At 37.5% G+C, this 27,381-nt stretch overlaps 1 protein-coding gene across 1 annotated transcript in view; it reads left to right on the top strand.

Moving 5' to 3' along the window:
* Positions 1 to 15,132: 15,132 nt before the first annotated feature.
* LOC140142592 (divergent protein kinase domain 2A-like) overlaps positions 15,133 to 27,381 on the top strand; it is a 67,794-nt gene continuing 55,545 nt past the window's right edge. The window contains exon 1 of the mRNA XM_072164589.1: positions 15,133 to 15,411. The gene's annotated coding sequence lies outside the window, so the exon portion shown is untranslated. The remainder of the gene's footprint in view (positions 15,412 to 27,381) is intronic.

Genomic DNA, 27,381 nt, shown 5'->3' on the forward strand with positions numbered 1-27,381 from the left:
CCATAGTGTATGGTATGGTAGCTTGATCATTTGCTAAATTTCTCTTTATAATAGTTTTGAATTTTTAAAGGGATCAGCCATTCATGTTATGTTTTGCCCTATTATCATTGAGCAGATAGGCGAGGTATGTTTGTTTGCTGTTGACAAGGGGCAGTCTTCAGTGAACGGCTCTTTTCAGAGCCACCAAACCTTTAAATTTAGCAGATGCTTTCTCTAGACAAGGGGCAGTCTTCAATGAATGGCTCTTTTCAGAGCCACCAAAGCTTTAAAATAAGCAGATAGGCGAGATCTGCTTGTTCGCTGTTGACAAGGGGCAGTCTTCAGTGAATGGCTGAGTAGGCAAGGGGCGGCCTACACTCATTCGTAGGTTCTTTGTCCTGAAGAAGTCAGAGCTACTCCTGACGAAAGCTTGACAGTTTGAAACTTGTCAGACGGCGAACCCGCTAAAAACCCACTAATTGATAACAGTTCCAGTTCCAGATTTATCAAATGCTGTTCAAAATAAAGATTTTCTTTTCTGCCACTTACACCAAACATTAAACTTGAAACACACTTTGTTTAAATATAAACTTGAAACACACTTTCTTTAAATAAACTTTTCTCCCTATTTGGCAAAATATCAAAATCTGAAAAAAAACCAGTGTTTTTCTGTTACCCTGGTTACTTAAATGCTCATCTTAGAATAACTGACTAGACTAACCATGTGTAGCATGTTTTCATGATATGGGTCAACCACAACATTAAATATACATCCATGTTTATAGGAACCCATGCCCCCGGGGGGGCCACTCAAATATGACAGTGTACGCATGCGTGACCAAATTTTTTTTGAACACCCCCTAAACAAGTTTTTCTCTGTGAGCAAAATGACCCCCTAAGCAAGTTTTTTAGCGCGCTTTTCCCAAAAATTTGACCCCCTAAACAAGTTTTTGTCTAATTTTGACCCCTAAACAAGTTTTTAGCTAATTTTGACCCCCGAAACAAGTTTTTGTCTAATTTTGACCCCTGGACAAGTTTGTGTATAAATTTGACCCATGCACTTTACAAGTTTTGATGGATTTTGACAACTTGAGAACAATTTTTGGACTAACATGTCATTGAACAAGTCTACCCTTCTTAGATATGACCCCAGCCCAGTGGGTATACTATACCACTTTTAAAATACATAGGCCTAAATAATGAATTCAGAGTGTATGAGGCCTTCAGATTCGTAGCTTGTTACGTGAATCTGCTGGCTTCTCGTATAAAGTAGTTTCGTGAGAATATAAAATATCAATATAGGCCTACAGCGTTATTTATACAGAAGCAACGTTTAAATACTCAGTATTCACGCTGTATTTGATTCCGAATTCGGCACCTAAAGTTGATTATCGTGTCCCGGTATCGTGTGCCCATTCCATGCTTTCTACCGCAAATTTTCATTAAGTAATCCAAAAGGTTTACATTTTTCAGTGGAGAAAACTCACAAATCTACTACAGTAGTAATAAATTATGCATGAGGAATCTATAAAGTCCTGAAAATCTTTTTGAAATTTAGGATGATGTCGGTAGTAGGCCAACACACGATATATTTTCGTCTGTCCACTGAACTATATACCCATCAAATTTTATATGACGTAATTTATGAATATGCATGTTTTTTATTCTAAACGGTATTTTACATAGAAGTACCGTGGCGAGGCCATGATTAACTCACATGTAACACGTCATGAAATATTTGCATAACATGGAGTATCAGTATACTGTAAACATTTCTATGAACGGGGAATTCCGGCGAGTGAATAAACTTTCCGGAATCGGAGTGTCAGCAGATTTGAAAAGCGGATTAAAATGGTACCCTAAATGCGTTACAAACAATTTTAAAACTACCCCTTTTCGTGAAAATCAGCGTTTTTACCCCTTAACGCGTCACGCACAGAACGTGCTCAACCAAAAAAACACCCCTTTCACGCGTTTTTTTGGTCACGCATGCTTACATCATTATATTTGAGTGGCCCCCCCGGGCCCATGCCTGACACCCACAGGCTATAACAGCTTTTATGACAAATACCAAGGGAGAAATCAAACTATCAGACCATCTGGTAAGCTTAAAGATATCATGCTGTGGTGCGATATTGAGCGTGACTTTTGATATTTTAAGGGAGATTTGCGTTTCTCTCCTGCCGTGGTTGAAATGTTGAAATTCAAAGGTGCTTTTATACCTAGCCATGTATGTATTTCAGGTACGTAGGCCTAATGCCAAGGATGTGTCTGGCATATCTTGTAATGCACATATCACATATCATTGACTGTCAATGATCTGGAAAATAAGGGTCCTAGGATCGGTCCTGGGGGATCATGTGAGGGTTCAAGGATTGGTCCTGGGAATCTGGTGATAAGTAATATCAATCTTGTGATGATGTCATTGTCTTTCATCCTACATTCGTAGTTTTCGTACATTAAATAAAACTAATAATGAAAATAACCTGATCGATTGTAATTAAAATTTTAACTACCCTTTAAGGGACCATTCACAAACACTTGTTAGGGGGACCTAATGCAAAATGGGAGGCCCTTAAAAGTTTTGGCCCCTACGGGTGGGCCCTGAAAAAATTGACCCCAAAATTTTTGGGGAAAATTGAGTTTTTTTATAATTATGCTTTTCTATGGGGTTGACCCATAATTTTCATGTCAAAAAGGGGGGGGCCTGAAATTTTGAGATCTGAAAAGGAGGCCCGAAAATTTTTTGTGATGAAAGTTTTTTGTATCAGGCCCCCCAACAGGTGTTTGTGAACGGTCCCTAAACTTACTTGAGCTATTTATAGGCCCTATGTGGTTATGATTCAAAGAACCTTTTAAATTCAGACCAAATTCCCTCGATACGTTTGTGGAAGATTTGTTGTAAAATGTCTATAATTGAAAACAATGGAAAACGGTGATGCTGACAAAGGAGCTGTCCCTAGGTAGTCACTAACATCATTTAGTCCCTATATACATCAAAATATAATAATGAAAACTAAGATTGTAAACCAAACCTTAAACCACAGTTAATTAACAAAATCCATTATTATTAAAGTAGAGGTCAAAAACCTGAATAAATAGTTTAAAAGTTGGTACAAAATTCAAGTAAATTAGTTGTGAAGTTTCAAGATGACAAATTATTGCTCAGAATTGGTCAAACAGCTCAATAATAACTGGACTGCATGATAGGTAAGCTAGTCTAATGGGAAAGACATATGATTTGTCCGTCTTCTGCATTAAATTGGTATTGAGGTTAAGATTGCATTGGTCTTTGCCTGCATTGATCTTGTGTTGCCAATCTCATCTCGGGGTGGGGGGGGGGGGGGTACTCAAATAATTTGGTGGGTACATGCCACCCAGATTTTAAAAATGTGGCTCTAGATCTACGAGTTTGAGGACATAAATGGGGTCCAGATCTAAAAATGGGCAAGTACTTGGAGCTCAAATTTGAAAGAAAAGTCAGTTAGGATTTTTTTTTTGGATGCATATTTTGAAAAAGTGGACTTTTTTCCAGGACACTGAGGAGGGGGAGACAATTTTGTGACTGACCATCTTCCAAAATTTTGAACCTTTTTGGACCAAAAGAGCATAAAAACCTGTGCCAATTTGGGGGAGGGAGGCTGCATTTAGAAAAAAGGCTCTGGGAACCTCTGAAATGGTGGTCACCAGAAGGGAAAAGGGAATTGATGGGGGTCTTGATTTCATTGATCATGTTGATGACACAATTTTTTCAGAAAATTAACAGAGTCCATCCTGACAGACTAGTTTGGATTTCAGTGGCCATCAACACCTACTGTGAATGAACTTGAAATTGTTACAAGGACCATGATATACCTGACCTGCCTGGAGCAAGAATCTCTGCTTCATTTGTAGCATGAAATAGACCCATCCTAGAGCCCAGTGTTAATTTGGTCACTGAGTGATGCTAATTATCATTCTATAGGCTAAATTCTCCCCATGAAGGCTATCAATGTCTAGATCACAATGATCATCAGGTGGAATTGTAAGATAAAGTGTCTTCTCAATTTCAAATGGCCCATACCTTGAAGAGTTCAGATGTTCAGATGTAAAATGTGATATATATTGAAAATTACAAAGGTGTTTTACTTAATTTTAGTATCTATTCCTGCTCCAGTGACACCGCATTAATTTCTGCAAACCTTTAGATGCATTTAAAATAGGTACCGTATTTCCTCGAATAGTCACCCCTGGGGGCGTTGCATTTTCCAAAAGGGGGGCGTTTATTAGAGGTCATTTTGAGAATGATAATTCCTGTTAAAATCAATAGGTAAGCCTAAAGCTTGCGCTGAAATGATGAACTGTAAACTTCAGGAACAATTTCTTCCGGTTCACTTCCTGGTTTATGACCAGATTTTAGGCAATTACCGATGCCATTTGTGCAACGTGGTAAGCTTACTACACAAGATAGCATGTAAATATCCGCATTTTTTAAACATCTTGGTTGAAAAAAGTGGTGGGGGCATTTAATTAAAGGGGCACCTATTCAAGGAAATACGGTATTGACATTTTACTATCAATAAGAATATAACTTGTGCTACTTTTCATACTCCTCCAGTGAAATTTATTATTATTAATATATAATTATAATAATATTAATAATATAAATTATAATAATATTAATATTATAAATTATAATAATATTATAGAGGGCCAATCCAGGCAAATGTGCATGAGGTGTCACTGAAGTTGGAACAGTAAATAAATGTATTTGGATGGTGTTATGTTGGCATGGTTAGAATGGAGTGTATTAAAAGTTGATTTTGAATTTTAAGAAAAATTCAAAATCTCCAAAAATATTGGAAATGTTTGATGCATCATGTGTCCTATATACATGATATATCCATAGTACCTGAGAATATAACTCTGGGAGGCATACAAAGGTTGACATGATGAAACTTTAATGGACTTCAACTTGCAGGTCTATGATGATGTTGAAATGTTCAGTAATGATCATTCAAATGAGTTCTTAGCCACACATGTGAATTTGATTTGTTATATGATCATCTCAAAATGACAGGAACAGCGTTAGTTTGGTCCATTTTAATGGTACAATAATATTTTATCACTCGAGAAAGGTTATTTATGTTCCTTTTTATAATATGCCGATATTTTGACATTTGAATTTGCAAAACTAGGAGACTTGCTTAAGGGCTGGGGTATGAGCGTTTGGACAGTATTTATTGTGGGACATTAGAGCACATCAGACATATCGAATTGCATTCTGAATACGAAGAATGTCCTTCTGATATCAAATAATTTTGATTTTTGAAATTCGCATTTTATGGCAAATCATTAAAAATTGATATTTTTGATATTTAACAGTACTCGAAGTAAAATTGATAAATCTGATGATTTATACTTAAAGTGTATGTAGGTGGGATGAAAAGCCGACGATCAATTGAAAATTTTGACCTTTTCAGATTGAAGATATGGATTTTTTTCCCAAAACACCAACAAAAATTAGGTCTTTTTGGGAAAAAAATCCATATCTTCAATATGAAAGTTCAAAATTTTCAATTGATCGTCGGCTTTTCCTCCCAGCTACATAAACTTTAAGAATATATCATTAGATTTATAAAATTTACTTCGAGGACTGTTATATATCAAAAATGTGAAAAATATCAAATTTTAATGATTTGTCATAAAATTTGTATTATATCGTGAATTTCAAAAATGAAAATTATTTGATATCAGAAAGACATTCTTCGTATTCAGAATGCAATTCGATATGTCTGATGTGCTCTCATGTCCCACAAAAAATACTGTCGAAACGCTTAAAACGCTCATTCCAGATCCCTTAAGTGAGTCATTTTTAGGGGGCGCCTTATTAAATTATAAAATGAAAGTCGCAAAAATGTGCATGCATAAACATTCAAAGTACCGATTTGAAAGTTAACAGTCACTAGCATCCACAACATGCTCACATATCAGGGCACAGTTCTTTAACTTCTATACATTTGTACATTGAATGACCTTGAATGAAAATTTTGGTACAGAAACTCATACTCTGCAACTTGAGGTCAAATTTTGTGCTATGATTGTTATTTGAGATTATTAAACTATGCCATTGGGATGAGGCCATTGCGGTCCATATTGCGTGTCAATCTGTCTAGTTGAGAAACTGCCCAAAATCGTAGGCCTAAAAATCTAGACCTATAACTTCATAAAAAGATCTCATGTTTTTCTTCAAGTTCAAGACTTCAACTTGAAGAAAAACATGAGCTCTTACTTTTCTTTACACACACATAATACAACCTCTTCCAGAGGATGATTTAAGCACTTCCCAGCAAGTCTTGCGGTTAGCACAGCTGTGTGAGTGAACATGACACCGCTGCCCGCCCACTGCATACACACGTGCATGGTTAAATTTGAATTTGGACAGATATATTTACAATAAAAAGACCTTCAAAAGGTTGGTCGATTTCACATTTTATATTATCTACAGAAGGTGTGAATTATCCTTCATGCATACATCACTTTAAATCTGAAATCGACCAAGTAATAATGACACACGGGCAATTCTAAAACAACATCTTTTGCACAGAGTTCAATGGGATTTGAAAAGTAAAGTGGTAGTTGAAACTCTAGTGATAACACTTTTACAGTGCATGATGGGGCTTCCTTAAACCATCCTCTGAACCTCTTCAGTGAAGTCAAGGAAAAGTCTAATAATTGAGGCGAGGAATTTGATTATGAAGTTAATTGAAACTAATCAAGATTTGTCATAACAAGCAATCAAATTAAGTCAAGCGTGTATCCTATAGTTATTACCAATTATTGAGACAATGCCACTTGATTATAGTGGTTTGGAATACTTGGTTAATCATGTTAATTGAGATATTGTGTAGTACTGTAGTACAACATTGAATACCGTAAAACCCCGTCTACAAGCATATAGTGTGCTTCTGATGAAAGCTACATTAATCCAGTCGCCATTATGGAGTTTGAGCAAATAAATTACGGATCCAAGCATATACAAACAAGTATTATTTTAAGACCGATCTATTGGTATATTAACGCTTGCTTCGAATTAATTAAGCTTTTATAAAAAACACTATATATGATTGTAGATGGGGTTTTACGGTATGAGGTAATGTACAAAGTGGTTGTACAAAGTTGCCTCATTGTTAATACAGTATACTCTGATCAGCTCGTAATAGGCGGGACTCATAACATCGTGGATTGATACAGAATGGCATACACACAGCTAGGCGCAGCACCTACGCGAACTGCGCTTTACGTTTTGCTTGAATGACGCATGCTTTTGTGAATTTACGCGCGCGTAAGTTGGAACTTTATTGACTCGCGCAGTAACAAAAACCGAATAATTCCCGCCTATTAAGAGCTGATCATAGTATAGTACTGCCCGTCAGAACTACTGCAGCAGATTTTTCAGCCTCAATAAAAATTAACCAAATTAACAAATTGACACAAAAAAATTTGATTTTTAATGTCATAGTTTTGCAGATTAGTTATGCCAATTTCAAATCAGCAATTATACATACAAAATTTACAATTCTGAAAATTTTTGAATTTTTAAAGAAAATTTGGAACTTGTCGTCTGCAGGCGACACCCGAGTGGGGAGGGTTAAAATTTCAGTTGAATCTTCAGATTAATATAAGAATCATAATCTTAGAATGAAAGTTCATCTGTGTTGGTAGTAAACATAATTTAGAGGTTTAAACCTTTGATCACAACACAAAAATTTGCGTACTACCTGGAATTTTCAGTCGAAACTTCGACTTTCATCAGCAGACTGGCAACCCAATTCAGAGGTCAAAATCGGGTTGTACACTCTAGGTAGCTTGTATCGGCCCCCGTCTCTGTTCAGCGATGGCCATCATGAGTTAAAATTTCAGTTGAATCTTCAGATTAATACTCTTGTGCATATCCATAAAGTCTGTCATTTGACAAGTTTTCAAATACCACAGGTAAATTAAGTAATTCTTGCCCAAAATCAAAGTACCTTTTGCGCCCATGTAGCGTACTAAGCGTGTACACAATGTAAGGTGCATGCCTGTTTTTTCTTTACAGCCCTTGTTTTTATCGCGGAGCCACTAGCATTCCGAGTGTTTGATACTTAATTTACCTGTAATAGTCTTACTTGATTTTAATGAAGATTTTTTTCAACAACTTCGCTGAAAGGTGTCCCTTTGATCGGACCCTGAAAGTTGTTGTTAATTTCCTTGCTAGGTAGATTGGCACCCATGCTGAACATGTAGACAGGAAAGTCCCCAGGCAATAGACTTGACTCTGTTGCACTGAAGGCCTAGCCGACTAACCACCCCTGCGAGGAAGCACATCACCAACATGTATCACTGTTACAATAAGACCTAGCCGATGGCCCTGCGTGTGAGGCACTCAAGTCACGCTGCATCTGCTTGTTAATCAGAAACGATAGTGGCATGTATTGTTTAAAACACCTATGCCTACAGGTGATTTGGGTAGGGGACGTGCATGTCCAATATTGCGGCTACTTTGTAATTGGTAACATTGGGTATGAAATTAAAGTAAACATCGGTTAGGAGACACAATGTGTTATTACCTGACCTACTCGGGCAAATGTCAGTAATTTTGAAAATTGAGTTACCATTGAAGTATCGTTTTGCAACGATCTCTTGTACAGGCTTGGCTCTGATGTTATGCCACTAGGAAATCAACTAATTTGTGATTAAGTCAAAAGTCACCTCAATTTATATTAATTAAAGTGTTAGACTTTATTGCATTGGTGGGTGCTGATGCAAGTTTGAGCCCTGTTGTTACCAAGTTGTTTGCATGATATATATAATTGAGTTTGCAATTCCCTTGGACAAGGAGCATGTCTTGGATAATACCTGTATAAGAACTTATGGAGCTGATCCTGGCTGTGATGGTTATTCTATAAATGTAGGCTGACTAGGGTATGCACCTATTTAGGACTGCAGCCTGCTAGATCCTAGCACTACTTTCGGGCTCTGTTGCTTTTATATACTATCCAGAGAGGTTGCGTTCCTCGCGCTAAAGTGCTTCGGTTGAACGCCTCGCGCTACGCGCTCGGATTCTTGCGCTACACGCTCGTTAAGTCTGTGAGGGCCACAGACTGGCTACCTAGATTCCTGAATGATGCTAAATGGTATATATAGTGGTCAGCAATTCCTGTTAAGTGTGCTGAGGCCTGTGGGTTCTGATCAGCTCATAATAGGTGAGAATTATTCGGTTTTTGTTACTGCACAAGTCAATAAAGTCACAAATTATGCATGCATAATTCACAAAAGTGCGCATCCGTCACACAATTTGTAAAATGCAGTTTTCATAGATGCTGAATTCAGCTGTGTGTATGCCATAGTTGATCCATGATGTTATGAGTCCCGCCTATTACGAGCTGATCAGATTATATAATAATAATGAATTGTTTTTTGCTTAAAAAGTTAACCTTTTTTCAGACTCTTGATTAGCAGCGAGTGGGCGACGTAGCTTGCGACACCATCACAGCCTCTTCATTCAGCACAGTGATGTTTACAGTCCTGCGATCACATGATCACTATGCTGAATGAAGATGCTGTGATGGTGTCGCAAGCCTAATGTCGCTGCAAGACTCTGAAAAGGGTAACTTAAAAGCAAATGTCAAAAAATGACAAAAGTCCAATATCAGTATCCACGCTGCTGTTTAATTGTTAGTTTTTTTAACTTTCTAATTTCAACATTTTCGACATTGGCGTGATGAATCAGATCGTATCGCAAGTAGAGATGATCAAAATATTTTGGAAATGTGGTCTGTATTAACAAATGGTTCACATAACCTGGGGAAGTGCATAGATAAGATATTCTCAATTACATCTGTGGGCAGGCCACAAAGGGCCAAACAAATCTTAGAATCAGGAATTTGAGGGTCGTATTTGTTTTTGTTTGTCTATTTAGTCTTGGAGAGACAGATATATAAAAATAGTTCATCAGTGGGCCAGTAGATCAGATTATAATCTCAAGTTCATAGTTCAAGGTGAACATTTCTTTTTGACATTCAGGGGATGGGGTTGGGTAAAATTTCTTGTAGTGAATGCAGTATCTTTTGGCGACTGAATAAGTTTATGGTACAAATGCGCACAAAGTGCACAACTTTTTTTAGCATATAGAAGCTCAACTAGTGAAATGATGATGCAAAAGGGGGTCGATCCTTCATGTAATTATTTTGTGTAAGCTAATCCTAACCCTAACCCTAACTTTGTGTATAACTACATGAAGGAGTTACCCAAAAGGGGAATAAATTTGTTCAAAGTGCAGAATTAATGTGCATGAAGCATGCAAAAATTGGCACTTTTTAGGCTAAAATGGTACTGAGGTTAATTTGGTCAGAAACTCACATACAGGCATCAGTAACATTGGGGGAATGCAGGCCTGTTAAAAATAGCAATATGGCAGCAATCTCCTTGCCGGGAAATTTGGGCATTTGGAGGGAAATTTTGCTTTTCTGGATAAAGAAATACATAGTGGGAAATTCTGCTAAGTTGGAGGGAAATTTATCTCTCTTGCCAGGAAATAAACATTTTTCCATGCCTGGGACTATCCCCTATCAATTTTTTTTGGGGGTGGAAGATTGTATGGACCATCCCACATCAAAATATTGGGGGTTACTAGTATTCCCGGACCCCGGCTGTAATCCGTGACAGCTCTGCTCGCTACGTTTTGCATTGGTCAACATGTTTCAGTGGTCAGGGCCGTAGCAAGCAGGCCGGCCGGGGATGCCTTGGCCGCCCCACTTTTGGATGATAGCCATTTTTATTAAAAACAGATTTATATACAACTTACGTAAGCCACATTCAAAGATATTTCGTACAAAAATTGTGAAATGCTCCATGAATCAATAATCATTAATTGTTTCATATGAGAATAGTAAGTTGTGCTTTTTCATAAAATAAGTAAAGTGTGCATTCATGCTTATCTTTGCATTGTCTGCTAGAGCATACGACATACGTGTGTTGAGCATGGTTTCTGAATTTGATGTCCTTGCTTTTGAGTTCCTTGTTCCCAGAGAATAAGAACTAACAAGATCTGGTACTTGTCCCTCTTCCCAGGCTCTTCCTGATATGTTAATTTTGAAGTCAGTTACCACATTGGTGAAGATTGCAAATGTACAACAAAATGGCAAGTCCGATGTATACTCCACTTCGCGACCGCGATTTCGCAGGCTGCGAAGTAATTTGAGCTGAAATTTTACGACTTCCCAGAGGAATTTCCTTTGCGGAGCAGGTTTCATCGCTTCGCGAGAGTTGGATTTGGCTCAACTTTTGGGGGGTAGGCCAGCGAAGTTTCTATATGAAAGCACAGAGCGGGCAACAATTCTTTGCGATACTCGGCGATATTTTGATGAAGTATACATAAATGCCTTCGCGCGCGAAGCTGCGAATTAATTTTTTCATCACAGCTTCTCACAAAGTAGCGAAGTGGAGTAGGCCTATACATTGGATTTAGTCTGAAGGGTCATATGTCTGAAAAGGGTTTAACTTAGGGTTTAGGGCATTTTAGGTCAGGATTAGGGTTAGGGATAAGGTTAGGATTATCTTTAGGGACAGGGTTAGGCTATATGGTTAGGGTCAGAGTCAGGAATAGAATCAGGGTTATGTTTAGGGTTAGTACTTAGGTTATAGGTTAGGGTTAGGGTCAGTAGCGGCGCCATGGGTTAGGGATTGTTAGGCTATATGGTTAGGGTCAGAGCAGAGTCTGGGTTATGTTTAGGGTTTTTAGTACTTAGGTTATAGGTTTATAGGGTTAGGGTGAAGCATAGGCCTTTGACTCTTTTCTCAAGAACTGCAGCTTTACAGGTCGGCAACCAGCCTCCCTCTGGAAACTGTTAACAAAGGACACTGCTGCAGTACCTTGATTGTACGTATATTGACTGTGAAATTAATGTAAGTGTTGTATTCACTAATATAGGCCTATGCTCTGCATGCTAGCCATTGGCTTCAACATCAAGATTCCAAGTTTTAATAGAGATATTTTCTCAAAATATCAAGAGCTATGTCAAGAACCACTGAACCAATACTTGGCTTGTTTGTACTCATTTTGATGCATTTTTCATGCTGATTCCATTATTATGGTAATGGAAATGTACAATTGTGAATTTTTTGAATTTTTAAATTTTTTTAAACCTGTCGTCTGCAGAGGGTTAAATTTAAACTGCAAATTGTCCATGTTATTAGCTGCATGGTAATCAAAATTGGCTAATGTGGAATCTGTATAAAGTTAAAATTCATGCACGAGTAATGTCAGCTTCCTATGTAGCTATGTTTAATGTTTCTTATAGCAGGTCCCTGGTGGGGTGTGAGGGGGAGTGCAGATTGCTCAGGTTCGATGCCAGTCTGAATCATCATCTGATGATGATCATTGATGATGATGCTCCTATGGGTAATAAATAATTTAGACAGGGTGTATGTTTCCCCCTAGCTTGAAATACCTGGACAAACAATTTGTGACATGCATCTTTCTTTTGGCCTTCTTCCATAATTATTCTCAATTGGGCCCATAGTATTCAAATTTCAAAATTGTCCAGGTGAAGTCAATTTGGTAGTGAATCCAGGACCGTACGCAGGATTTTTTTTGGGGGGGGTGCTGATTTTGAAAAGTGGACTTTTTTCCAAGGGGGGCGATTTTGTGAAAAGTGGACTTTCTTCCCAAAATTTTGACATTTTTTGATGCTCGCAAATTGTAATTTTTGGGACTTTTTGTATACTTTTGCCAGTTTGGGGGGTGGGGGTGCAACCGTACCCCCACCCTCAAGTGCACGGGGGCCTGAGTGAATCAGTGGTGGATGTTATGCAATTTTGTCTGGAATGCTACTACTCATGGCCAATCAAAATTTATTCAAGTGGAGTGGAAGTATAGCTTTTCAAATGAAAATAAAAATTCCTTTAAAAAAGGAATGTTTCGCCCAATGTGAACTTGGACGTGATATGGTGAATTCCATGGTGTGTAGATTTGGTATTATAATGATTTTTCTAGGGAAGAGTAGAAGATGATCAAATGCAAGAGAAATGTGTTTTACCCATGTTCTTTGTTTTCAGTGAATATTTTGTGTTCTTTTTATTATCATTTGTAAATTCAGGTGTATGTCCTCTTTTTTGTTACAGTTCCCCTTTAATTTGTTAATTCCCATGCCATAATATTAGTCAATCTATAAGTATTAAGTCATTTTTTATGCCTCCACCGCGAGGCATACTGTTTTTGCAATGTCCGTCCTTCCGTCCATCCGTCCTTCCGTCCGGATGCGATATCTCGGGCATGGATGGGCGGATTGACTTCAGATTTTCAGGATAGGTGGGTCATGGTCAAAAACTCTGGCTATTTTTTTTTTGGGTGAGGTTCAAGGTCATATACTGAGGTAAAAGGTCATTTGAGGTCAGAGGGCCCATTTTCCTTATTTACCTCTTTTCTCGGAGACTAGGGGTCGCATACGTTCCTCAAACTTGGTGGGTGGGTGCATCTTGACCCCAGACAGAACAAGTTTGTATTGGTTAGTGGGTCAAGGTCTCCTGAGGTCATGCAGGGGTCATCTGAGGTCAAATTAGCAAAAATAGTCATATGGCCATGAAACTTGGAGGGTACATTCAACATTCAGAGCCTAATTTTTGGAAGGTCATTTTGGGGTCATCCAGGGTCACCCAGGGGTCATCTGAGGTCAAATTAGTAAAAACTGTTGTATGGGCATGAAATTTGGTGGGTACAGTCAATATTCAGAGCCAAATTTTTGGAAGGTCATTTTGGGGTCATCCGAGGTCATCCAGGGGTCATTTGAGGTCAAGTTTGTATTGGTTAGTGGGTCAAGGTCTCCTGAGGTCATGCAGGGGTCATCTGAGGTCAAATTAGCAAAAATAGTCATATGGCCATGAAACTTGGTAGGTACAGTCAACATTTAGAGCCAAATTTTTGGAAGGTCATTTTGGGGTCATCTGGGGTCACCCATGGGTCATATGAGGTCAAATTAGTAAAAACTTGTATGGGCATGAAACTTGGAGGGTACGTTCAACATTCAGAGCCTAATTTTTGGAAGGTCATTTTGGGGTCATCCAGGGTCACCCAGGGGTCACCTGAGGTCAAATTAGTAAAAACTGTTGTATAGGCATGAAATTTGGTGGGAACAGTCAATATTCAAAGCCAAATTTTTGGAAGGTCATTTTGGGGTCATCCGAGGTCATCCAGGGGTCATTTGAGGTCAAATTAGTAAAAACTACTATATGGGCATGAAACTTGGTAGGTAGAGTCAACATTTAGAGCCAAATTTTTGGGTGGTCATTTTGGGGTCATCTAAGGTCAAATTCAGTTTCTTCTTTTAGGCTTGAAGCTTTGTATCAACTTGTGAGTGCCACATCACTTCCTTTGGTGGAGGCATCACGGTCGACGCTATGCGTCGAAAACCGCGACATCCGAGAACCGCGGTCCATCTAGTTTATATAATTTCCCCCTTCAACATGTCCATGTTACCTAATTCTATCCTAAATTTGTTCTTTTATGTAATTCTATTGTAACCAACGGTAACTGTCAATCTTATGCCAATTAGTAAATAAATGAAAACCATAACTTGTGGTTCAAACCAGAATAACATGAAGTTGAGTTGAGCACTGTGAGTTGAGTGACCCTTGCATTCTTCACTTGAGAGTGTACCACAATGGCCTCATCCCAATGGCATAGTCGGGGGGCATAGTTCAATAACCTCAATTAAACTTACAATGTATAATAGGGCAAAATTTGACCTCAAGTTACAGAGTATGAGTTTTTGTTCCCAAATTTTGAAAGGTCATTCAGTGAATGTACAAATGTATTGGGGTTAAAGAAGTGCACCCTGATAGATGAGCATGTTGTGGTTCCTAGTGACTTAATAGTGCAAACTAGACATAACTTTAAATATAGACCTAATTAATCATTTATCACAATTAAAATCAATTTCGCTCACTGGTGCAAAATTCCACGCAGTCGGTACAATCCTTCCAACACGTTCTGCTCATCATTCATTACATGGGTGACTGCACTTTAAAAAGTAATTCCTTTATTTCATTCAATGACTCTTCTATTCTTCGTAGAGAAGACCATTGTTAACCTTTTCATACAAATTTTGATTAATTGCAGGTCTGAGCGGCACGATCAAAGTCAGACTGGATTATTCAAGGAATAATAAAGTTAGAAATGGATGTAAATTTGGAAAAGAAGAGACACATACTGAAGGTGGTGGTATTGTGGACTGTTTGCCATGGAGCCGAGTTCAGAACTGCGAAGGAATTTGTAAATTGCTCCGACTTGAGTTGGTATAGTCTACATGCTGTAGGCGTGTGTTTGGTTAAAGCATAGTTTGCATTGTTTTGATATTTTTTAACCAAGCTATATACTAGACACCAGTGTGCTATTAATAGGAAGACACTATACAGGTAAGCTTAAACATATTTCTAACTTAAGGGCTCGGATAGCGACATTTTCACATATTTTTTGTGGGACCTGAGCAGAGAGCACATCAGACATATCGAATTGCATTTTGAATACGAGGAATGTCTTTCCGATATTGAAGGTAAAGATGTTTTTCCCAAAAACACGTAACAAATTTAGGTCTTTTTTTGGAAAAAAATGTATATCTGCAATATGGAAGGTCAAAATTTTCATTTGATTGTCAGATTTTCATCCCAGCTACATAAACTTTCAGTACATATCATTAGATTTATAAAGTTTACTTTTAAAAGACTGTTAAATATCAAAAATATCAAATGTTAATCATTTGCCATAAAATGTGTATTATATCGCGAATTTCAAAAAACCAAAATTATTTGATATCAGAAGGACATTCCTTGTATTCAAAATGCAATCGATATGTCTGATGCTAAATCCGCCCCTGATGGTACTCTCCAAAATACACTGAGTGGAAAGAGTGGAAAAAAAGAGCGAAATTGAGGACAACCCCTTTTTGAGTGGAAAAATTTCACTCTAAAAGTCTCAAAAGAGTGAATATTGCCCAAAGAAAATGTACTTTCTTTCATTTTCGAGTGTTTTCCACTAAAACACAGGTTGTCCTTCGTTCAACTCCTTGAAAGAGTGGAAATTCACTCTTACATTTAGAGAGTAAGATAATTATAATGTTGATTCAATCTAAAATGGTGCAAGTCAAAAAATTGTGAAATGTTTTCAATTTTTGCAGTTTTCTTTCCTTTACCTGTATAAAGCAATCAGTAATTTTGCTGTATGATCTCATATAATCTTAATCTATTATTTAAAAAAAAATGTATTCCTTTAGTTTTTGTCAGTGATTGATCGGTAATAAGAATTTCTATGATTTGACACTAATCACACCAAATTTCAGATAATGAAATTGATGTGACTGAATAGATTGCGGTGCCATATTACAGGCCTTAACTTATTGTGCGGTATTTCTATAGCATTCTATTGTCATTTCTTATTGATTAAAAGGCCAATGACAATGAATAGAAGTGGCATGGCTCTGTGAAATCATGATTACATATTTTTCTTTTTCAAATGAATTAGAAGGGATTTAGACAGTTGGAAATTTGGTAATATTTAATTTCGTGCATTTTTGGCGTTCATTATCAATCGGATTTGCGGTGAAGGACAGGTAACCAGAGAAGATAGCATACACTTCCCACAATGCATTTCTTCCCTTTCAATTTTCTGTACTGATTTGCTGTACTGATTCGCTAGATAGTGACAAAAAGTACGTCATGAACAGAGCACACCCAGATCTTGCAAAATATGTTTATTTCTTGACTATATCGATCCATGTTTAGCGAGACTATTCTTGACATGAAAACAAAGGGAAGTGTATAAAGTAATAGATAGGAGTGTTTTTTTGCTGTACTGAGGTGATGCTTCATGTTTCAAAGGATTCTGGGAAGGGTAAGAGGTCTTCTCTGACAGGTAACTATACCATTTTTGAGGGCTTATTCACGATTTGTGAAAGTTATATCGAAGAGGAGCTTGGAGACAAACTTTATTTTAATGTGACCTTATTATACTTTTTTTCACTTTGAGTTTGGAGGTGACATGTATCTATATTTCACTGGTTGCAGTATCAAATCACACTGACCTAATCATGTAGAGCCAGACCCATAGCCAGGGGGTGTGGTAGGGTGATACCCCCATAAATCTGCAAAAAGTCTGCTTTGTCTGTAATAAATAGCAAAATGTGACCAAAAATGTCAAAAATTTTGATAAAAATACCCCAAATCATGAACTTTCTGTGAAATTTGTTAAAAAATAGGATCTGAAAAATTAAATGCAGAGGGGTTAAAGGTCTACTTTTGGCCAGAATGAAGATTTCTCTTGAAAAGGTCTGCATTTGGAAAAAAAACCGCACCCCCATCTGGCTATGGGCCTACGTAGAACGTATACACAAGTGTCAGTACAAGGGAGGTTTTCATACATCATATGCATCTATCACAACACAGTTCTTTAGTACGCTGGTGAAGTGATATAATAATCGGATTAACTACCATAGCAATAGGTGAAAACAATTTTTGAATATACCGCGCTGCACTGATACGTTCATGCGGTGCCTCTGCATTGAACCATGATATCATGCTGATCACGCGCACCTGTAAGATTAGTATCTTTGAAAAGAGCAGTATTGTATTCAATCTATGATTGCAGACATACACAGGTGATGATTGCAACCTGCTTGTAGTGCACGGTGATGTGTTCAAAAATTGTTTTCACCTATTGCTATGATAGTTAATCCGATTATTACGTAACTTTGCCAGCGTATATGTGTGTACATTTGTGCGCTTGGCACGTGAGGGGTCTAAGATTTGAATACCAGGGGTACCAAGTGACTTCTTTGCTCATCCTTTCTCCTTTTTTGTTTCTTCTTTAACTTGCGATAGCAAAAAGCAGTGTTCAGTGTTGGGGTTTATTTATTTATTTATTTCTTATTTAGCATGGGGTAACCAATCAATGCACTGGCACTGTTCTCCCTTGGTTCTCAGGGTTAATGGACGGTTGGCCTATATTTTCTTTGGTGTTGTAACTTTTCACATTCATCAACCCTTTTAACAATAGTTGATATTTGTCAGTGGCACAAAGTTTGCTATTTACGCTAGACTTAGGCTAAGCCCAGGTGCATAGCCAGCATTGGCAGTCCAGGGGGGGCAAACATCAGTATCATCCCTATTTCCTTCTCCTTACCCATCTTTCTCTCTTTTCTCCCCTCCTTCTCGTCCCCATTTTCCCGCTTCTCCCGTCCCCATGTTAGGTGTCTACACTACACTACTGGCTAGGCCTATTCAGTGATTTTCCCATTAAGATCGGGAAGATCATACAAGTCATCAAAATTCAGATTTTGACACCTTTTAGCATGATAGACAGGGTCTTAGCTAAGATTTGACAAATGCCTGTCATTTTCACCAAAACTGCCTGTCCAAAAGTTGACACTGAAAACATAAGAGCTAAGTAAGGCCTCTACTTTATGAATGTGTGAAAAGTTGAATATCAGAGCTTATTGGTTCTAACTGTAACGTAAACAACCTTTTGTACTCTTAACTTTCAGATTTATCAACCTTATTTAACAATAGCCTATTATGTTTTGTTACAAGTTGGTTAAACTAGTTCTGCAGCATGATTCCAATTTTGTTGATAAAATGTGACCTTTAGCTTTTTTTGGTCAGGAGAATTTACCATTTTCTAGCAAGTGCAAGCAAATTTAAATGCACAACAGTTATTATGTAGCTACGTTTTAATCTTTTTTTTATAGAAAGTTTGAACTTTTTTGAAAGTAACAGAATTGCCTTTTTTTTCACCCAAAGGGTAAAAATGTCACATACCATCAAAGACCAGGTAAAAACAATCACTGTCACAGATCTGATTGCTACTTATGCTAGGGGATTTAGACTTTATTCGCAGGGGGTGCAGATTTTCTAAATGCGGACCTTTTCCAAGAGAAATCAGTGGAAAAGTAGACCTTTATCTCCTCTGCAATTGATTTTTGGATTCAATTTTTTATGATTTGGGGTATATTTATCAAAATTGTTGACATTTTTGGGCCAATTTTGCTATTTTTTACCGACAAAGCAGACTGTTTGCAGATTTATGGAATGGGGGGAGTTCCCACTGCACCTCCTGGCTATGGGCCTGCAGAGAAAGGGAACATGAGACTGTTAGTGTCTTTGAGTATCACTTATTTGGCCCACTGTTGAGAATACCAGTGATTGTAGTAAACTGTTTAACATTAAACTTGAACTTGAAATCGAGGAAGTCTCCTGGCACATCTATGTCATGTTTCCCCATGTAATGAAACATGAAATTAATGTTTCCTTATTACATGTACCTAATCGATGACGAGGATTTTAAAGGTGCACCCTAGACCTATGACATAGACAACCTTACACAATCATGTATATGCATTTACCATTAACCAAGCTCCCTTTGGTGGTTTGGTTGAACTTGAAGGTACCTCCATGCCCCATATGTTGCCCCCCCACTCTACTGAAGAGGAGGTACCTGCAGAAGTTGTTATATAAGAAAGAAATGTTCAATATAGAACTCTTTCTCTTTGTGCAGCCAGTGGCAGATCTAGGGGGTCAAAGGGGCAGCCCCCTAGTAAAAAGAAAGAAAGACAAGAAAGTAAAGGCACAATAGGGGTATTTTCCCCTCAGTTCTATTTCCCACAGTTTCCCTTGTCAAATGATGGCATGAATTAGGCACAGGCCCGTACGCAGGATTTCATTTGGGGGGGTGCTGATTTTGAAAAAGTGGACCTTTTTTTCCAAATTTTGTGAAAAGTGGACTTTCTTCCAAAAATTTGGACCTTTTTTGTCCAAAAAAGCGTAAAAACCCTGATTTTTTGGCTCTCTGCGCTCGCAAATTCTGAATTTTTTTGTATACTTTTCCAAATTTGGGGGGTGCGTCGTACTTCCCTAAATGCGGGCCTGATTAGGCATCAATGCCTTTGCCCTCTCAGTCTTGAGCTTTTCCCCAGTTGCCCACCTCAAAAATGGTTGGCACGAAGGAGCCACATTCTTGGGGGGCTCAGAACCAGGAGGAGCTATAAATTTTATAGCAACCAGTGGTCAAATCAGAAGCGTAGCCAGTGGCCAGTGGGGGAGGGGGGCAGAGTGACAAAATAAGAAAGAAAAAAGTGCCCCTCTACCAATACAAAAATGAAAGAGAAAATCAGGAGGGCGAAGGAAAAGAAAAGGGGTCAAGGAGCCCCTTTTCTACCAAAAGTGAATTTCAGGGGGGACTGATACAAATTTTGCGCAAAATTGCAGCAAAAAGTGGAAATTTTCATAATTTTGGGTTTTTACTGGGGGAAACAGGGGGCAAGAGTTCTGATGGGGCATTCCCCCCCCCCTTCCCCTGTGGCACTGCCACTGAGCCTACTTATATTTCCTGTGTTCTCTATGATCAAGAAAAACAAAATCTATCTCGGAAACTGATACATAGTATAATGTAACTCAGAAGTGTTGAACAACACCCTCCTTTGTGCTAACATGATTATATGAATTCATGTTTATTCTCCACTTAAGGTGGAAATTGTTAATTGGCATCAATATCTCGGTCTCCGACATCCATTGTCAATGTCATCAGTTTTAAAAAAATGACTTAGGCGACAAAAAAAATCTCTGTTTTATAAGCAGACAGACATACCAAGTAGAGTTGGTCTACTTTTTTTAAAAACGATTTTGCTGGATGAGGCTAAATGATCATAAAAAATCTACAGAAAGCTTGAAAAATCTTTTTTGAAAAAAGAGTTTGCAAACATACTTTTTTTCAAACTGTTTCCATCCACTGTGGCCCAAAAATGGCCGTTTCCAATTTCAGACTGAAAAATAATAAAAAAATCCCAAAATGCAAAATCGGGGTTGATCGAGGGCCATAGAACAGGGTGTTTTTGTCGCCTTATATGGGTTGTAGGTGTAAACATGATTAATGATGTAATGTGACGGACACCTTTTAATGTGATAAGTAAGACATATTGACATTTTCATGTCAGTAAGGATATATTTGGTTAAATTTTCATCAAGTTAAGTGAAAGATAATAATTGAATCAACTGTACTGTCGGAGATGATATCATCAGTGTGATCTCCCAATCAGGATATCTGTGAACAGTTCAGCCCCATTTACCCACTTATGTATTCACTTAACCCTAACCCTCCTGAATACTACAAAATACTACTTGATATATGCGCTGTTCGTGCATGCATCCCACATGGTGTGATGACGCAATCGCTTTAAGTGATATATAGGCACGGTTTATTGGCCAGCGAAGCCCAAGACCCGTGGCAAAGTGTCGCCGACCGAGTGCTTGGCATGCGAGGGGTCTCGGTTCAATCCCACCCAGAGCAAACAACTTCTTTCCTTCTTTTCTCTTTTATTCTTTCCTTCTTTCCCTTCCTGTCGCCAAAAAGCCCTTCGGCGTTAGGGTTAAAAGGATTTTCGGTGATTCTGCAAGAACATGAAGAAATTAGGAATTTGTTAGAGTACATGTAGGCCTAACTTAAATATATAAATGAAAAGTCTATAGAATTATATTCAAGTATTTTATCACAGATAAATCGACAAATAAAATTTTTTTTTTAAAAAGGTTTGAAAAATTTCTAGTTTGACTCAAGAAAGTTAGGACGCCTTTTTATACAGTACACCACCAATCGACAAGGAAAACATTTTATGTGCAGGGGTGAATGTTTTTAGTCATGTTCATGATGATGCATAAATAAATTTTGATCTCACATCATAATATTTCATGATTTAGGCCTATAATATAAGTAGAGATACAACTTCAAGTAAAATGGCTTACAGCTTAATCACTAGCAGGCTATTTTATTACATCTTTGCTACTAACAAATGTGCAAAAATCTAAATTTAGATTTTTACGATTTTCTGAAATTTGCCACAATACGCTATATCATACTTAGCTATCATGCTTATATTAAATGAAAATGAATATGATCATTGATTCTGATATCTATTATTTTTACATTTTGGTTAAAAAACAGATGTTTTTAAACAAAATTCTGTGAATTTGTTTCAAAAGCATGAAAAGAGGTATTTTTGTTGGACAATTAGTTTTGCAGACTATGAAAGGGATAATATAAGGAACATTTCACAGTTTGGGAACAAGTATGTGTACCACCATACAGGGATCAGGAATGTGGGCTATAAATGTGAGTCATGCAGCAAATGGTTTATGTTAAAAATTAATGTCCCGTTCTAATTATTTGCATGAGATATTTTCTACATCATTACCATGGCAACAGACTATGAGAAACAATTCACCCTCTGATACACAAATATCATTCCTCAGCACATTTCTACTAATATTAGTTTTGACCATCAAGCATAAAGATAGTAAATAGTAAAATAATGAACCCATACCTCGGTAAACCAAGTAGTCACGGTTGTGAAGTTGAACAACTCTTAATGCTCTACGTGCTAGCCATAATTCCAAGTTTTGAGATATTTTGTCAAAATATCAAGAGCTATCTTAAGAACCACTGAACCGATACTAGGCTTGTTTGTACTCATTTTAATGCATTTTTCATGCTGATTCCAAATATGGTCATGAATATTTACAATTCTGAAATGTTTAAAAAAATTGAATCTTGTCGTCTGCAATTGGCACTATAGCATGGAGAGAGTTAAACGTCACACAATAGGTGCGTAATTCCACAGGTTTGGCTTGACTTGTGACACAACAATGCCACGTTATCACAATAGAGAAAGTCAATTTGGTAATTTTTGAAGCATGAACTCAATTGGAGCTGAACTTTGGATTTCAGAATATTTTGATTTGTTAATTTTTTTGTTAGTTTTGCAAAAATAGTATTTCTGGTCATTAGAAGTTCAGTGATGGTGCTGGTAATATGTGAGCATAATGATATGAGAGGAGGTTTGTTTGGAGAGGAAAATTGCTTGAAAACAAAGAAGTGAAATTATACAGACGAGCAGAAAAGTTTGGGTTTAAACAGGTCATTTTGGAAGAAATTTTGCAACTGTTACATTTAATATGGTGAGTTGAATTTGGAATATAATTTAAGTGTGATGTAACTTGTAAGCTTAACCAAATAAATGTGGACAAAAGAGGATGTCAATCAATATTATTCATTAAAGACATAATGTACGATTTCTGTCAAATTTTTATTTTTATTGTTCTTAACCCAAAATGGCTGATTCAATTTAGGTGTGAGTTGGAACATGACCTGTGTAAACATAACAAATATGTCAAAAAATCAGGTTTGAACAAACTGGACTAATGTCATATTATAAGATTGTACAGTGAGTCCTGGCTAGTATGGTATAGGCAGTTTTAGGCATAAGATATTAAAGGTTGCAGATGACACTGAACTTGTATCGGGTCTGTCATTAGATATTCCCAAAGACAGATTAGGGTGTTAAGTTAATAATACTATTACGCTAATTAAGGCAACTAGTAGGAATTTCAATTGAATGACCACAGCTTTCAACAGCTGTACACGATCCAACAGGGTCATTGGAGGGTGGGTTAGTGTAATGGTCTTCTCACTCGCTTCTCACCACTGTGGCCGCGTGGCCGATCCATCTCATCCTCGCAGGTTTTTCTCCGGATGCCCCGGTTTTCCTCCTGCATCTAAAATCAGACCACTTCCCATATCTCTGTCCCGTCATATCCAGATGGCATCCCTTGAAAAAAGTTCCTCTGAGTACAATTAGGCTTAGCCTGGCTTCGGCCGAATGTTATAAATGAATAAAAAACTGTGACTGTATATCGCATATTTCAAACTTCAATGCGAACGCACGACCTTGGATACAATACTAACCAATCACAAGTGAGTTGGCATGGTTGCATTTACTTTCACGTTACACACTCACTAGTCACACACGTTGGCGTACATCACGCAGTGTACGCAAAAAATCGTCATGCAATGTCAGGCTATGTTCATTGAATTTCCACTTTAGGAGATCACACATCTTTCGCGGTTCGTAAATTCATAGAGTTTGGAATTGATTGTTGGCAAGCTTTACATGAAAAGTTATGACCATTGGATTAAGTTTCTGAAGGTGTCAGATCAGGGGAGTCCCTCCCTGTAAACATGGTAAATTATAAAAGTCCCTCGTACAACTACACAGTCACAAAAATAGGACTACTGTTAAATCTTCTCCCCTGTAGGACTACTTTACACAGTAAAAGAATTCCACTGAATTCCCTCCTATAAAATCCAATAACAGGGATGAGATTATTCGTCGGATTAGAGGAATTCCTCGTTTTTGAGTTTTTCTTCCCTGTACAAAAGTATAGGAGATTCATTCAATTTCCTCCTTTTTGGTGCTTTTTTGATTGAACCTCTCCGTCTCATGCCTGCTATAACCATGCACAATGCCTATACCGAGAGTGCATTCAACTCATGATTACAACATTGTGGGTTTGAACCCCATAAAGGCCAACATGCCGTGTCCTTGTGCAAGACACTTTATCTCACTTGCCCCACTTCACCATGGTAGAAAATGGGGAGCTCTCAGGAGTTATAGTCATTATTATTGGCAGCCATGTTATAGTTTAGTGGTAGTAGAAGTGAAATGTATTAAGCATTTTGGTAACTACTCTAAATGCCTACATTTAACCACAAATCTCCCTGATATTAAGTTAAGTCTGTTCTTGACCTTACATGCAACATTATACTGTAGCTTTAAAATGTATTCATTAACTTCTATTGTCATGGCTTAGAGATATTAATGAGGCATTTAGCCTGGGCATTTAGCTATGTAATCCCATCACCTATGAATGCCCATTGTACCAGAAAATTGCGCTAGTATGTCCAGTTCTTTTTTGATAGATTGGTGCTACATGTAGATCATAAATCCCTAATGTAGCCTTTGTTTGAACATGTTGTTTGCAAACATTGTCATGTGATAATGTCTAGACCCAAGGGGGTAGACCCAGGCCTTTAACCAGGATTTATTGGGGGGGGTGCAAATTTTGTGAAATAATGGGACTTTTTGGTTATATAAGGGGAATTTTTAGGCCTTTTGGGCTTCCCCCCCCCTTTGGCCCCCTCGTTCCTTTCCTAGTTATGGGGGCCTGTTTAGATCATGTCAGTAAAGATTGTGATCAAGTTTGATTTTTTGTCAGATGGATTCTTCTGAAAATTAAATCATCAAGTTGGTTGATCTGAGCATGCGCATAAAGCTGTAACACACCTCGCTCATTCCACGCATAATTCCACTGGTGCTGCCAATCCCTTTAGGTATTTTCATCTCAGTCTGCATTCTGCAAGCATTAGCTTGCAAATATAACATTAATGTTAAAATATTATATTACATACATTTTGTTAAACTTATCTTGACTTAAATCAAATAATGAACAACATTAATTTTGTAAGTCTTTGAAAAGAGCAGAGCATACAATTTATGAAAACATTCTGGTGTCCCGCTACTGATTGTTTTCAGTAAAAGTCACAAACATGGTCATGACCAATGGCTTAACACCTCCTATAAGCTTAAGCCTAAAGTCACAATAAGCTTACTTGTAAATCTGATTAATAGAAGAATGTATAGCACAAAACTATTCCAAGCAGGGGAGAAACATGATTATAAACTTTGCTCAACTTTTTACCCCTAGCAATTTTACTTGTGATCTCAAGTAATACTCTTGGAAATACTGCTATGTCTGCGCGAAGTATACTTTGGTCTGTAATAATGTTCCTCCGGGCTAAAATTCAAACCTAGGTCTAGGGATAAAGAGAGAATTTCAGTGTTTGTGTGTCAGAGTCAAGATTCACAGATGGGGACTGGTTAGATTACATGGAGCGGTTACAGCACAATAGCTGAACCATGGGGCTTCGGCAGTATATTGTGGTATAGACCATGTGACAACATTGTTTATCAACAAAACTGAGGGACTCAGCTATCGATATGCTCAAACGAACCGCTACGCTGTTCAATGGCTTTCTTGTACTTTATGAAATGTGGTGGGCGATTTAAAATGCACATGCCCTGAGCAAACTATGGTGCGTACGCACACAGCAGGGCAATTACATCGCATATGTCAAGTGGTCTATACCACTGTCACCCGTGTGGTACAGCTACAGTTAAATATAATTTGAGATATAGACCCAAAACAGGAATTTTGACCAGTCTTATGTGGAGTGTCACCACCGTTGGGGAAATTATTTTTATTATATTACTTTTTTCTCTTTCATTTGGCACCACTCTGGGGCTATACCTTCTTGGCATTTCAAGATAGGAAAAGGACCCACAATATGAATATTGACCCAGGTCTTACAAGGAGTGTCACCCCTGGTGGGGGAAATTATATTTATTATATTGTTTACTTTTTTTCTCTTTCATTTGACATCTTCGTGGCATTTTGAGATATGTCGATTTCAGACCAAAAGGTTAGTCAGTAAGTAAGTAAGCAAGCAAGCAAGTAAACACTATTATAAGCTGATACCATATAATGGTTCAGTAAAATTCTGATCTGGAATGTGTTGAATAATTCAGTATAATGATTGATTTAACTGAAATGCTTGTGAGCGATTTCTTCTAGGATCTTTCATCGAGGATGACAGATTTTTGAATCCGCATTCAATCCGGCCTATGATCAGTGATGATAGTAAGAACAATGGGATTGAAAATAAATGGAGAGAGTCAAACTTTAAATTTGAGATTTTCTGCATGTTTTAATACTAATATGCTTATTTGTAGCAAGAATTGACGTGCACAATAAAGTTCCTGCTATTTTCTTTATTCTGCAAATGTTATGCCATCATTGTATGTTGTGCCATCATGCATTATATGACAGTTGAAATGATTCCAAATGTGTATTGTTGTATTCTTATTTTATTTCTCTTTGTCATTTTCATACTCTTTATCATTATTTTGTAGATTGAATGAAATTTCAGAGTATTTAGTATCATCTTTATTTCCAAGCTATTGATTACACAGTTGACAGACATGATATACTGAATGCTTCATAACCCCATTGTTATGGAAGTTCTCATGCCATTGACGCTATTGTGACTTCTCTCAATTGTCATTACTTGTTTAGGTAATCAATAAAAAAGTTCCAGTCATGGTTAGGCATGTTCATAAAATTTTCAAGTAGGATATTTCACATGGAAATTATTTTGTTTAAAAAGGTGATTATTTAACTTAAAAAATGAGGGGTCAACCATGTCTGTAGGTCAAAAACTAGCGAAGTTATGGGCAAATGTCTGTTTTTAAAAAACTGCACTTTTCTGCACCCATCATTGACAATGCCTTCCAATGACTTACTGTACAAAAAAAGCATGTAATGCATCATTTTTTACCACGATGATCCATTTTAAACAAAGGCGATTTTATTTTATGAAATCTAACTTTCACTGCATGCTGACTTCTGTATCAAGGATAAAGTACCAGCACTTTTTAGACTGCGTCGTCA

The sequence above is a fragment of the Amphiura filiformis genome, chromosome 20 (genome assembly GCF_039555335.1).
Source record: "Amphiura filiformis chromosome 20, Afil_fr2py, whole genome shotgun sequence".
Classification (NCBI taxonomy): Eukaryota; Metazoa; Echinodermata; class Ophiuroidea; order Amphilepidida; family Amphiuridae; genus Amphiura; species Amphiura filiformis.